Source organism: Bos indicus, chromosome 6 (genome assembly GCF_029378745.1).
Source record: "Bos indicus isolate NIAB-ARS_2022 breed Sahiwal x Tharparkar chromosome 6, NIAB-ARS_B.indTharparkar_mat_pri_1.0, whole genome shotgun sequence".
In the NCBI taxonomy this organism is placed as follows: Eukaryota; Metazoa; Chordata; class Mammalia; order Artiodactyla; family Bovidae; genus Bos; species Bos indicus.
In genome coordinates this window covers 103,091,297-103,105,332 of record NC_091765.1, presented here as the reverse complement: position 1 = coordinate 103,105,332, position 14,036 = coordinate 103,091,297, and the positions used below count along the sequence as shown (strand labels likewise).

At 40.5% G+C, this 14,036-nt stretch overlaps 1 protein-coding gene across 1 annotated transcript in view; it reads left to right on the top strand.

Moving 5' to 3' along the window:
• Window positions 1-5,244: 5,244 nt before the first annotated feature.
• The window catches only part of SPARCL1 (SPARC like 1), a 52,834-nt gene continuing 44,042 nt past the window's right edge, over window positions 5,245-14,036 (top strand). The window contains exon 1 of the mRNA XM_019963074.2: window positions 5,245-5,645. The gene's annotated coding sequence lies outside the window, so the exon portion shown is untranslated. The remainder of the gene's footprint in view (window positions 5,646-14,036) is intronic.

Genomic DNA, 14,036 nt, shown 5'->3' with positions numbered 1-14,036 from the left:
TCATCTCATTTCTAAAACAGGCATTTAATATCTACTGGGCTATTATGAAGATAAAATGTAAAACAGAATGTTTAGTGTTAGTCACTAATCATATCTGATTCTTTGTGACCCCATAGGCTGTAGCCCATCAGGCTCCTCTGTCTATGGAATTCTCGAGGCAAGAATACTGGAGTGAGTAGCCAGTCTCTTCTCCAGGGGAATCTTCCCAACCCAGGGTTCGTACCTGGATCTTCTGCACTGCAGGTGGGTTCTTTATCGTCTGAGCCACCAGGGATCCCATAGGAAAATAGAAAATAGTGATGGAATAAGTAAAGAAAAACTATATTCTCTAACTCAATAAAAAAGTATAAAGGTGAAAAAGAAAATTTAACTGAATGAGTTGATAACCAAGACAGAACTGAGAGATCTGAAGTGGTTTGGTGTCAGGATATGATGGTAGTGCAGAGGAATGAAGGAAATTCCATAGAAAGAGGCCAGAGACTAAGCCAGAATTGAGAAATGAGTGTGGTTCTCAGAAGTAAGGCCCATAAAGAAATAAATTAAAAAGCCTGAAAAATACATGGGATGCTATGGACTGAATTATGTCCCCACAAATTCATATGTGGAAGCCCTAAACCCCAATGTGACTGGATTTGGAGAAAGAACCTTAACAGGTTATTTCAACTAAGGTGAAATGAAGTCAAAGGGTGGGACCCTAATCCAACAGGTCCAGCACCCTCATAAGACACGGAAGGGACACCAGGGGGGTTTGAGAGCAGAAAAAAGAAGATAAAGTGAGGACACAATGAGAAGACAGCCATCTACAAGGTCAGGAGAAAAGCCTCAGGAGAAACCAGCCAGGCAGCACCTTGGTCTTGGACTTCCAGCCTCCAGAACATAAAGAAGGCTGAGCACCAAGGAATTGATGCTTTCGAATTGTGGTGCTGGGAAAGACTCATGAGAGTCCCTTGGACAGCAAGGAGATCAAACCAGTCAATCCTAAAGGAAACCAACCATGAACATTCATTGGAAGGACTGTTGTTGAAGCTCCAATACTTTGGCCACCTGATGTGAAGTGCCAACTCATTGGAAAAGACCCTGATGCTGGGAAAGATGGAAGGTAAAAGGAAAAGGGGGTGACAGAAGATGAGATGGTTAGATAGCATCACCAAGTCAATGGACAAGAATTTGAGCAAACCCCAAGAGATAGTGGAGGCAGAGGAGCCTGACAAGCTACGGTCCATAGGATCACAGAGTCAGACACAGCTTAGCAACTGAACAACGACAAAGCTTCCCAGTGTGTGTACTTTGACCCCAGAGAACTAACACAGGGCATCAGCAAGGAGAAGGTCCTGCAGACTAGGTCTTGGCCAATAGAATCATGGACACTCTGTTGTCACTACGTCTCCCCTTCATCCAGACTCACTTCCTACCTGGGACTTTCCACTCTGGGAAATAAAATTCCTATTTTATGGGACGACAAGAAAAATTTAAACATAAACAATTCTCTGCCCTTTGTTCTCCCCTCTCCCTCCCTGTGCATTGTGTATCTGTATTATACACAGACCAGCCCTCCCCCATCAGCAGGATTACCTGCCCAACCATAAAGAGCGATGTTCTCTTAGCATCAACACAACAACTTCTTTAAACAATTGCATTCCTTCTTGATCTTGTACAGGGTCGCGTGAACAACCATGAAGACACTCAGATCTGGAGTAGGTAAACTGTCAGGAATAATGTTGTCTGATCATTCTATAAGTCTGTGAGTGCTTATATTTAAAATGGATAACCAACAAGGACCTATTGTATCACACAGGGGACTCTGCTCAGTATTCTGTAATAACCTAAATGGGAAAAGAATTTGAAAAAGAGTAGATACATGTGTAAACATAAGTAAATCACTTTGCTGTACACCTGAATATAACACAGCATTGTAAATCAGCTATATTCCAATATAAAATAAATTTCAAAAAATATTATGTCATTTGATGTACAGCCCTCTGTCTCAAAAAAACTTATATAACTGTGCCTTGACTTCTAATGGGTGGAACAAGTCTCAGAGCTTGCTGAGATGTTCTTCCTGGGCTATAATCCTCAAATCTGGCTCTATTAAAATTTTCCTTTTTTTTCTTAGGTCAGCTGATTAATTGTTCATCAACAACTTGTCCAAGGGAACCATGCCCTCTTCTGACAATGAGTGTACTCTTGTCTCTTAGGTTCCTATGATGCAGAAACTATGACATTTCTCTACTATCACCCAGAGATTTGTGCTGTGTATAACAAAGGACTTATCTGATGCTTGAGGACTGATGAATGTGTTCCCTGGCCCTTAACCTGAATCAAAGGTTCTTAACTTCATGGAATCCCTTGGGGGAGGGGAGGTTCATGGATGGACTTTAGGAGCTTGGCCACAGCTTTCACTAGGGTAAAAGGGAGTCCTAGCAATAAAAGCTTGAAAAACCACCAACTTTGAAAACACACTTCTAGGGCCTGACTTTTGTTGGATCCTTCTGACAGAAGCTGATTTTATGTGGGTCAGTTCATATGCAGGAATGTAATAAGCTCCTTTTTATCAAAGTTCTCCCATCACATTGAGATACTGGATAAGTGTCTAAATCCATTCCACAGCTCCATCTGTTAGTGCGGTATTGGAGTAGGCTTATTGTCCTCAACTTCATGAGCTGTAGACTATTTTAGAAACAACAATTTTAGAAACAATTAGTTTGGATATCTGCCCATAAGCATTCCCAAAATAAAGTCATACTTAGATATTGTGGATTCAAGGTCCTTTTTAAAAAAATACACACACTCTCTCTTTTCTCTGTTATCTAATTGTAAGAAATACAATGGGTCTTTTTAATCATTTAGATTAATAAGACCTAGAGCAAAATCCTGTATAACTGAGAGTCAAAATTCTCAAGCTTTGCCACCTACAAATTCCTTAGGTACATATTTACATTTGAGAGATAAATCCAGTTTACTCTAACCAAGTTATTTGTTATGTTAACAGATTTCTGTAAGAAATTTTATTAGGATCATTTTGTAAAAACATAAAATATCAATTTTAGTATTAGAAAAAATACTTTCCTCAGTCAAATCTTTTCCCCACAGCCCTCCAGCTGAAACTTTCCCTACCTTCTCATTGAATTGATGTAATTACCTGAAACCAATCTCATGAAGCCATGTCAAACAAACAGGGAATGTTGTTACAAGAAGTTAACATTTAGGTCCCAGAGAAAATCTCCTTTAGCCTTTCCAGGTAAAATCTTCAGTAACGCTTGTCCTTCAGTAACGCTTGTCCTGTGTACCCTGTAGGGCTTCCCGGGTGGCACTAGTGGTAAAGAACCTGCCTGCCAGTGAAGGAGACTTAAGAGACATGGTTCCTTCCCTGGGTTGGAAAGATCCCCTGGAGGAGGGAATGGCCACCCACTCTGGTGTCCTTGCCTGGAGAGATATCCCATGGACAGAGGAAGGAGCCTGGAGGGCTACAGTCCATGGGGTCGCAAGAGTTGGACACGACTGAAGTAACTTAGCTCGCACACACGTCCCCTGGAAAAGTCCCACCACACCTGAGGTCCTCGGAGCCTTTGAAGAAATGGTGCCCATATCTCCCACACTTCTCAGACCCAGAGATGTGTGCAGAGGCAAAGCAGAACCAGAGTTTAACACAGCCCACCCCTTTGATCCTTCTCTGAGGAGACTGCTCACACCCCGGACCTTGGCTAAGGAAAAACATCCCATTGTCTGAGGCAAAAGGACATCACGTCATTTCATCCTGTGCCTCGCAAGGCAGTTTGGAACAAGCGATCCTGATTGCAGAGACATTGAGACAGTTCCCAGCTGCACCGTGACTTGTTTGCAGTTCCTAGGCAACTTGCCCAGTTTCCTCTGCTCCCAAATTTTCCCAACTGCAAAACTGAGATAATTCTTATTACCTTTCTCTTGCAGTGATCTGAAAAATAAATAGGGCCAACGTGACTAAAGACAATTGTCTGAGGGCGTATTTGCCTACAATTACAGGTGGGGTTTTTCTTTCTTTTTGATAATGTTGTTTGGCTTTTGTACTGATTTTGGCATAAACGTAGTAAAATTTAAAGCTACTTTAAACTCTGACCTACCTAATGTCAATGGAACGTTCACATTATGCCAAGCACTTCACTAGGCACATGGAGAAAACAGAGGAACGTTTCCACCCTCAGGGACCTCGAAGCTTACGGAGAAGGAAGTGTTAGAGCCTAGATATTGTGTAGTGTCAGTCAGCAAGGTAGCTGGGTTAGAATCCTGCTCCACATTCTACGAGCTAGAGACCCTGGAAAAGTCACTCAGCTTCACCAAGCTCCCGTCTCCTTATGTAAAGCATAATCACTAACATTTGAGGGTCTACTGGGTGGCAGGAGGTATTTACCTACTTAGGATGCAGAACAGCCGCCTGAGATGGACACTATTATCATCTCCTTATCTGTATCCACATCTTATAGATAAGGATTCTGAATCATAGAGACGTTATGTGACTCATCCCAGGTCATACACAGTTAGGAACCAATGTGCAAACCCACGCGGCGTGACCTCAAACGTGCAAACTTTCCCACCAAACCACACTATCATCGAATGGACGTGATGGTCACTTCATGTAGACTGGGCAGGATCAACTGAGACAGGTGCGTAAAAAACTGTTAACCAATGTCTGACACATAACAAATGTTCAATAAATGTAGAAGTTGCAGTGGAAGAGATGAGACACATATAGAAGTAACGAAAATGCTAAGTCTATTTCATGGGAAAGCTCCCTCTTACAGACCAATCATTATACAGGGGGTTATGGTAGGGAGTTCTGTTGCGGAAAGAATGGTTTATGAATTGCAACATTTCTGGATCAACATACGATGAAGGAATAGTGCTTCATATATATGTAAATTTCTGAAGGTCATCTTTTGAAAAGGTTAAAGTACCTGCAATATCCTGCTGTTAATAAATTCAGACGCATTCGTGAGAACAGTTTTTGCACAGGGGACATAGAAAATGCATCTGCTACGATTATTCTTTCCCCTTCTTTAACCCCCATCCCCCCTCCAATTTCCTTTAGGAAGAAACCACAGCATGGAGTCTCTTTTCAGTCTCTTTTAAAATTTAAAAACCCCCAAAAAGAGATCCTGCTTGTAAAACCTTTCAGAGTTGTTTGAAAAAGAGAAGGGGGAAAAAAAAAAGGCATAAGGAGCCAAGTGCTTATATTCTGGCCAAGTTATGAGCCTTTGAGAACAACAGCTTGAGGGGAGGACAGTTAACCCCATTCTCTTGGGCAGAGTGAGCTCCTTCCCACGGGTCTGCACTGCCTGTGACGCTCAGCCCACCCTCGCCCTCCTCGGGAGAGGCTGGACCGCCGGAGAACTGCGGGAATCTGCAACAAAAAAAACGATGACAGTCTGAAATACGTCCCAGTGCCAACCTCCGAATTCGTCTGTCACCTCAGACCCTGACGAGTTGACAGAGCAGCAGAATTTCAACTCCAATAGACCTGAATGTGTTTCTGGGCAAAGAAGCAGAGCTAAACAAGGACAGAGATTTAAAGAATATTGGGCATTTGTCAAACTTATTTCCAGGCTGTGTGCGAAGACAGGATTCAGCTGCAATTTTCTGCCAAGGCTCTGGGTCCAGCCACCTACCTGAAGGTAAATTTTAAGAAGTTTACTGTATTGACTTAATTGTATTTGTTAACCTAATTTGCATGATCAGACAGAGAGGTCTAATATTTTTGCCTAATACAAAGCCACTTGTTAACAACAACAATGAAAAAAAAAATCCTTTTGCATGATTTACAGAAAAACTACTTACTAGGGAATTTTAACACTAGAATTCATGTTTCCTTTTCTTCCCCATGGTTAAAGAGCAAATACTAATAAATGATGTTTAGAAATGGAAAAATATTGTTGGCCAGACTAGCATTCAGATCTTGGTGAAGTCTGAAATCCTGAAATGTGTTTTGCAGAAATACTTGACTAACTGTATTAAATAAATCAAAAGGAAAGTGGTTGTTAAAAATGAACTTTCAAATCAAAGTAATTTGGGTGTTTTCCCTGTTTAAATTATCTAAAGTTATTCAATCATCACCACTGTCCCAGTCTTTTACCTAATAGCAATGTAGAAATGGAACATTTTGCTTTTCCAAAAGATAAGAAAATTTCTATAGTATTATATTCATCTTTGATCATTTCTTTAGTTATTGTGACTATTTTTTCCCCGATTTCCTTTTAGAGTTTTCTGACTCATTGTCTCTTGTCTCCTTCCGTTATTTTTTTAGGATGCATACTCACATACACAAAATTCCTAATTCCTAATAATGTCTTATTTAGGAAGAGATAAAGGGGGAAGGGAATCAAAGAGCTAAAAAATTATCATAACTCCTATATTGTAAGGTATATTCATTTCTGACTCTGTCTTCTAAAATAAAACAATAATGCAAGCCATGCTCCCTCATTCCTCCTGGGAATTAGAGGTCACCCTGCAGGAGAAAGCTGTGCTTTCAACTGCAGATCAACACTGTTGATCTATAACCAAGAGGTCTTGCGGAGAGTGTATCCCTTTTGAACTGCCATTAATCTGCAAAGAGGTTAAATATGTCACCTTGGCATTATATCCGAGCTCCCCTCTGGCCCAGGGCCTAAGTACACTGAATAGAAATGTCCACTCGGTCCAACTCAGCAGAAATCCTTTTTTTTTTTTATTCTCCCCTTTCTCGTGGATATCAGTCTTTTTCAGTTCACAGCTTATTCAGCTCAACCCTGATGGTTATGACTATCATTCACTATGACTATTTAAAAAAAAAAAAAAGGACACCCCTTTCAGGAAATATTTAAGTTTGTATTTCCGTCCATCCAGTAAGATCCAGCAAAGCACAGCAGTGTGTTCCATCTGCTGACCACCCAGTGCTGCTTTCCACATTTTGGAAAACAATATATACGTGTTATTAGTGAATCTTGTTTATTTTCTTTCAGGGAATTTTTGTACAGCCATTTAGCAATTCAATTCCTGGGCTTTCCTTTCCAGATCCTTTGGTGTTTAATCCCCAATAGGCACTCAGGCACAGTTTCACTTATCAACTAAGTAAAAATAATAAATAGTGATGACAGAAATGAAATGAATAATGATGTGTCTGGACAGTTTCAAACATTTTTCATTTCATTTCCTCTCAACTGCTTGTTATTTTTATTCAGTTGATCTGTAATGTAAAACATTGCTATTTTATTTAAGAAGGTCCAGAATGTGTTGGGAATCTTTTTCCCCCAAGAATATAAATGATTATTTTTCAAACTCCACATATGATTTTGGAACAACCTCCAGTGAAGGAGAAGGAAGCCCCCAACATTCAGAGGAACTTCCCCTGTAGGCCTGGATGCCCAAGGGATGTCCAATTAGGCTAGGAACTGGTTCACACAAGGCCCACAGAGCATCTTCTCCCAAGGGCTGTGCTTGCAATGGTGGTACCACCTGAGGCTAGCCTGATTTTTATCTTGGGCATTAAAAGATGGTCAGAAGTCTGGGGAATAGAGTGTGTGGTATGGTCTTGACTGATTGTAGGGAGATGGTGTAACAAAATGAGTAAGATCGTGGGCTCTTTAAACATACAGATCTGGTTTACATCTGGGCTTTACCAGGGTCTGTGACTTTGTGAAAATGACTCTTTGATCCTCAGTGCCCTCATTTGCGGAAATTGGGGTCTTAAAATTAGTTACTGCCTTAGCAATCTGTTGTGAGAATTGAGAGGAAATTAGCTATGCCTGATACATTTGAATCAATCTATCGATCATAACTAATATGAATGGAACTCTGTAGAAAGGGAATTTATTCTAGGTTTTCCCTCAGGATTTCTTCCTTGTAGTTACACACACTGTAAAATAAAATGACAATGCCAGGTCTATGCCTAGAAAAGTAGGTAGAGCATGGGTTTCAGTGTCTTACACACCTGAGTTTAAATCCTGACTTCTGCCTCTTACAGGCTATGTGAGCTTGCGGGGTCACATCACACCTTCTGGACTGAATTTACCCATCTGTTAAGCAAATAGTGATAATAATGCCTCCACTAGGGTTGTTGTAGGATTTAAATAAGGTGTTTTTTTAATGTCAGGTGCAGCACTTGGCAGAATACTAGACACACAGTGAAGAAGTTTTTGTTTTTGTTTTAATTCATTTGTATTGAAACATAGTTGCTTTGCAATGTTGTGTTAGCTTCTCCTGCATAGCAAAAGCAATCAACCGTATGTATACATATATCCCCTCCTTTTAGATTTTCCTTCTATTTAGGTCACCGCAGTGCGCTAAGTAGAGTTCCTTGTGCTATGTAGTATGTCCCCATCAATTGTCTGTTTTATACAAAGTATCAATATTGTATACAGGTCAACCCCAATCTAGTGAGGAAGTGTTTGATTACACACTTGGAATAATTTTTCTTGCAGTAAAATTGGGGGTCAAGAAAGAAATATTCTTTGAATTTTCTTTTGATCCAAAGAAATGGAAAAATAAATAAATCTGACCCTAGTGAGTTCCCTTGTGTGTGTGTGTGTGTTGGCGGGGAGCAGTGGGGGGAGAAGCTCAACATAAAGTATTACTGCTTTATCAATTAGTTGCTTCATAATGGTCAAGTCAAGTGAAACCAAAGTGAGCTTTCTGTTTCAGACTGCTGTTAAGAGGGGTGAGACGAAATAGGGCTTTGTGCTCAAATCTGTTTTATTGGCTACTTGGACAGGAGAGAAGGCCCCAACATTTCTCCTTTCTTATCTTTTCTAAAGGCAAGAATAGGGGTTTTGACTTGCTCTTAGGGGTTTGGTTTTTTTTTTTCTTTCTTTCTTTCTCTAACTGAAATTCACACGCCAGGGTTTGGGTTTTGTTTTTTGTTTTTGTAAACCTCTCCCCTATGTTCCTAGGACCAAAATGTCAGCTGCTTTTTCTGGCTACATGCAGCAGGAGCCTCCTGTCGTCATAGCAATGAAAGCGTATAGAGAGACTCGAGTTTCACAACCCTCTCTGTGAAATCACTCTGAGTCGGCTTTGAAAAGCCTTCTTTGGAAATGGAGCCTCCCGTCCTGGCTTCTTTCCTTCCTATTATGCAACCAACTTATGTACAGCAGCGGCAGTAGCCAAACATTTCCTTTAAAAAGTCAGTGAATGGATGTAAAGACAATGAACAAGAAAGTCACTAAATGGTGACCATTGTACTGTGGAGTGCAGGGAGCAACCACCAGGAAGGCCAAGGAGGAAAAAAAAGCAAGGACCTCACTTTCTAGCACAGGCTGCACATCCCACAACAGAGCCATTTTCCGAGTTCCCACTACCGCCTCCCAGCTTCACCCATGAGCTCACGCAAGTGTTTACCAATCAAGGGGATACATGGGCAGGTTTCCTGGAATCCTGGCACTCAGACTCTCTAGATTTTTATTGTCTCCACTCTTCACCTCATCCTCCCATATATAAAAGAAAGATAATAGTGGTCATAAATTTGTCATGGGAATTGCATGAGCTACTGTGTGTAAGACTCTTATTAAAGATTCTGACCAGTGGTAAAGGTTGGCTGTGAAGCCCCCCAAGCCTCAGTTTCCCCTGTGTCTTAAGTGGGAATAACAGCTAACTCATAGATTGTTCTAGGGTTCACTGAAACAATGGATGGAAGTGCTCAAGAAGTCGTAGCTCTTTTAATACTCTTCTCATTAGGTCCAACCCTGATAAGAATGACCTTTTTGAACCTTGAATTTCCCAGTAAGTAAACTGTAATGAAAACAGGCCTCAGAATTGTCACTGTATAAACACGAACCCTTGAGTGTCTTAAGAGAATAAAAGGGAATAATTGAGGATTTTTACCTTTATAAAGAGTAAAAAAAAGTCTTCTCATCTTAATTAATGCTAGGGCAAAAGATATCAAAGCACCTTATCTTTCATTAACATGCTTTTTTTTTTTTTTAGTTTCTGGCAGATCAGTGGTTAAACTCTGTGCTTCCACCATAGAGGGCACTGGTTTGATCCCTGGTCAGGGAACTAAGATTCTGTTGCCACATGGTGCAGCCAAAAAAAAAAAAAAATCCATTTTAGTTTCCTCAGTGTTGAAATATTATTTATTTCTTCAGGTCATGAAAAAAATAATATTTTTATCTTATGTCTCAAATGACTAATATGATGGCATCACCAAATCAATGAGCGTGAGTTTGAGCAAACTCCAGGAGATAGTGAAGGACAGGGAAGCCTGGTATACTGCAGTCCACGGGGTCACAAAGAGTTGGACACAGCTGAGCGAATGAACAACAATTCTGTGTGAAATGCCTGGAATACTACAGGTGCAAACAGAGAAAGATTATGTTCTTGTAGCACTTACTCTGTAGTTAGGGAGACAGGTATTAATCAAATCATTGCAGTAATAAAAAGTGGAAAAATATATATTTTTGTTAGGAACATATATATGTGTGTGTGTGTATAATTGAATCACTTTGCTGTACAGCAGAACTTAACACAAAATTGTAAATCAACTAGATTTTGATAATTTTTTTTAAAAAAGTATCTTTGCCCAAACATAAAGTGCTGCTAAGTCACTTCAGTCGTGTCCAACTCTGCGCAACCCCACAGACGCCAGCCCACCAGGCTCCCCCGTCCCTGGGATTCTCCAGGCAAGAACACTGGAGTGGGTTGCCATTTCCTTCTCCAATGCATGAAAGTGAAAAGAGAAAGTGAAGTCGCTCAGTCGTGTCCGACTCTGTGCGACCCCATGGACTGCAGCCCACCAGGCTCCTCCGTCCATGGGACTCTCCAGGCAAGAGTGCTGGAGTGGGGTGCCATTGCCTTCTCCGAACTAAAGTGACCTCAAACAAAAAGTCACCTTCATTTTTCTAATGAGAAGATCCTCAGCCAAAGTCTTTGGCCAGCCTAAGTGCACAGATGGATAATATATTGTAATGTATACCTAGGACACTTACTCTATTGTTACAAATACGTTATTTTAAATCTCATATCATTTTAAATATTTTATGCTTCTAAAAATAATTTTTTCCATTCTCCTATTTCATGAAACGACATTGTTAAAACTCTCTCTGTGCATCTTTAGCATCGTTGTGTTCACTGGATCGACTCTGTAATTATCTAAAGAGAAACGTGCATCAGCCATCTTCTGCACGTCACTTCTCAGAAATCTGCTGAGTCTGCAGATTTGAGCCCCAGGCATAAATTCTCATCCTCTGGTTATGATCTCTACATTTAATGACCTTCTATATAACTTTTTTCCAGTGCTCTTTAAAGGGCTTATTTAAAACCACCTGAGTCTATAAAGTGTGGTTTTCTAAAACTGTGTGATTCCAACATTTGCAAAAATGAAGTCATGCCTCAGGAATAATTACCAAATCTGCCTTAAATATCTTCATCTCCTTTTTTCTTGCCCAGGTGACCTTCTTAAGATCAAAAATAAGCCTTGCTTGAGATCGTTTCAGGCTGTTTGCCTGAAATGGTGCTTTGTTGTTGAAAATGAAATAACTGAGATCATGACCTTTCATGTAGGAGACATCAGAAGTACTAGAATCCCTCTTTTCTGCAAATCCCTCTTTTCTGTGGCTTGATTTGGGGCAGGGGGAGTTTGTATTATATGGAGCATGAATTGTGTATAATTATATGCTGATTACTAAGTGTTAAGAAGGCAAAGCACCTTTGTTCTAAGAAAGTATATAAGGAACCTGACCTCCACTCAAGGTCAGTGATGGCTTCCCTTGATCCAAAGGCTAAACAAAGATTAACTCTATGAGAACTGTGTGTGCTGGGCAGTGGTGGTTGGGGCAAGTGGTGCTGGCAAGAGAATTCTGAGTGTGTCAATACTTCGTGCAAAGACCCTGTAGCAGGAGGGATCATGGGATATTTGAGGAACAGAGAGAAGGCCAGCTCCTCTGTGGGGAAGGGGCAAGGCAGTGGGAGACATGAAGCCTAAGCAGGTCCCCATAACACCCTTTCCCTAAGCACTTAAAGTATTTATCCTCTGCTTGAGTCAGGATTAATATTCAATTCTGGTTAGGATTGAAGATCCAATGGGTATGAACTGTATCTGTCCCTGCCTAGAATCCCATACGTGTTGTTTTTGTTCAGTTGCTCGGTCATGTCCAACTCTTTGTGACCCATGGACTGCACAATGCCATGCTTCCCTGTCCTTCACCGTCTCCCAGAGCTTGCTCAAACTCACGTTCTCTGAGTTGATGAGTCGATGATATCCAATCATCTCATCCTCTGTCGCCCTTTTCTCCTCCTGTCCTCAATCTTTCCCAGCATCAGGGTCTTTTCCAAAGAGTCTACTCTTCGCATCAGGTGGCCAAAATATTGGAGCTTCAGCTTCAGCACCAGTCCTTCCAATGAATATTCAGGGTTGATTACCTTTAGGATTGACTGGTTTGATCTCCTTGCAGTCCAAGGGATTCTCAAGAGTCTTCTCCAGCACTACATTTTGAAAGCATCAATTCTTCAGTGCTCAGCTTTCTTTAAGGTCCAATTCTTACATCTGTATATGACTACTGGAAAAACCATAGATTTAAATATATGGACCTTTGTCGGCAAAGTGATGTAGGTTCAATTAGTCAAGATGACAGGCAGGTGAAGGTCAGAGCCTTAGAAATGTCTGCATCTGTGAGTCTGAGTGTATCATACACTGGAAGGTCTGAAACACTTTGATATCAAATGATGATTCAGCAGAGATCTCGAAATAGAAAGCCATCTTTCTTAATCCTTCAGATTACTGTAACACCCAGATACAGAGCTCTCCCAAGAGATTCACTAATATTTTAAAAGCCCTGAAGCAACAGAATTAACTCTGGATCAGGTAACAACATGTATACCTTAGCCAAAATGTGACTAAGGGATTTGCTCTCTGATAACTTGGCTATGTGTAAAGGCAGGATGGAGGAGAATGTTCTGTTTGAGTCTGATTATGAAATATCTATAATAATCATTTTGTTCACTCCATTTCCTTGAAGGGAAATTTTTCCATAGCTGTAATAATTACTAAAAATAGCAGCCTACAGTCTTCCCGATATAAACAAACTTCACCAAAGATACCTGGCCTTATTTGGAAGTGTGGACATACATATGCCGGGAAACAAGATTCTAACAGTAAGAAGAAAAGTAAAGTAACAGGGCAAACGCTCAGTGCAAACCTCTCCTTTTTCTAGGGCATATGTTATGTCGTGTTCAGTTCTTCTTACTTCCGATGAGGCAAGATGATCAGATCAAGTAGTCATCATCTGCCTTGAAAACCGAAAATGGTAAAGGAAGTTTCCTAGGTCTCAAAGAGAAGGAGTAGGACTTATAAGTTTGGCGGAGGCGGCCAATGAAGGAACCAACAATGGTAGAGTATATACTGGCTGCCTGAGGATCTCGAGTCAACATGAGAATTCAATTACAAAATCTCGAAAGGATAACAGAACTAAGATTTCCAAGGAGTCGGCATAGCCAACACAAGAGATGGAAAAGAGTAGACTCCAAGCCCGTTCCTAACTTTAAAGGCACGGAAGGCCATGTTTTCATTCCAGTTCAGTGGTCAGACAGCTTGTCAACACTTAGGAGAAAAAGAAAGAGCAGGGAGATAAGAAGAGAGAAGAGATACAGAAAGATTTGGAGTACCCCATGGAGATAGATGGTTGGAGTTAGTAGATTTATATGGCAAGGCAACAAGCAGGACTTTAAAAATAAAATGTGACATTTAAAATGTAAATTTAAACTCATGTTCTTTTTTAAAAAAAAATCTATAGGAACTGAAAATAAATCAAATACAATACCTACTCTGACCCAATCCTATTCCAATTTAAATTTCTAGAAAATATTATGGAAACTGAAATGGAACCAATACAAATAAGAACTCAAAATGAACCACAGAGCCCAAAATGTTTTCTGGCTGTTCGTGTAAATTCTGTCTAAATCTAGATGGAGAATGCCAAATTCTAGAATATGCCAAACTTTAGGTGCCCTTGCCTTCTCTAAGAAGTAGAAATTTTAGGAAACCCAGAGACAGAGAGACCAAGAGTCAGAGGGCTTCACTCGGAGGAACGTCCTATGTT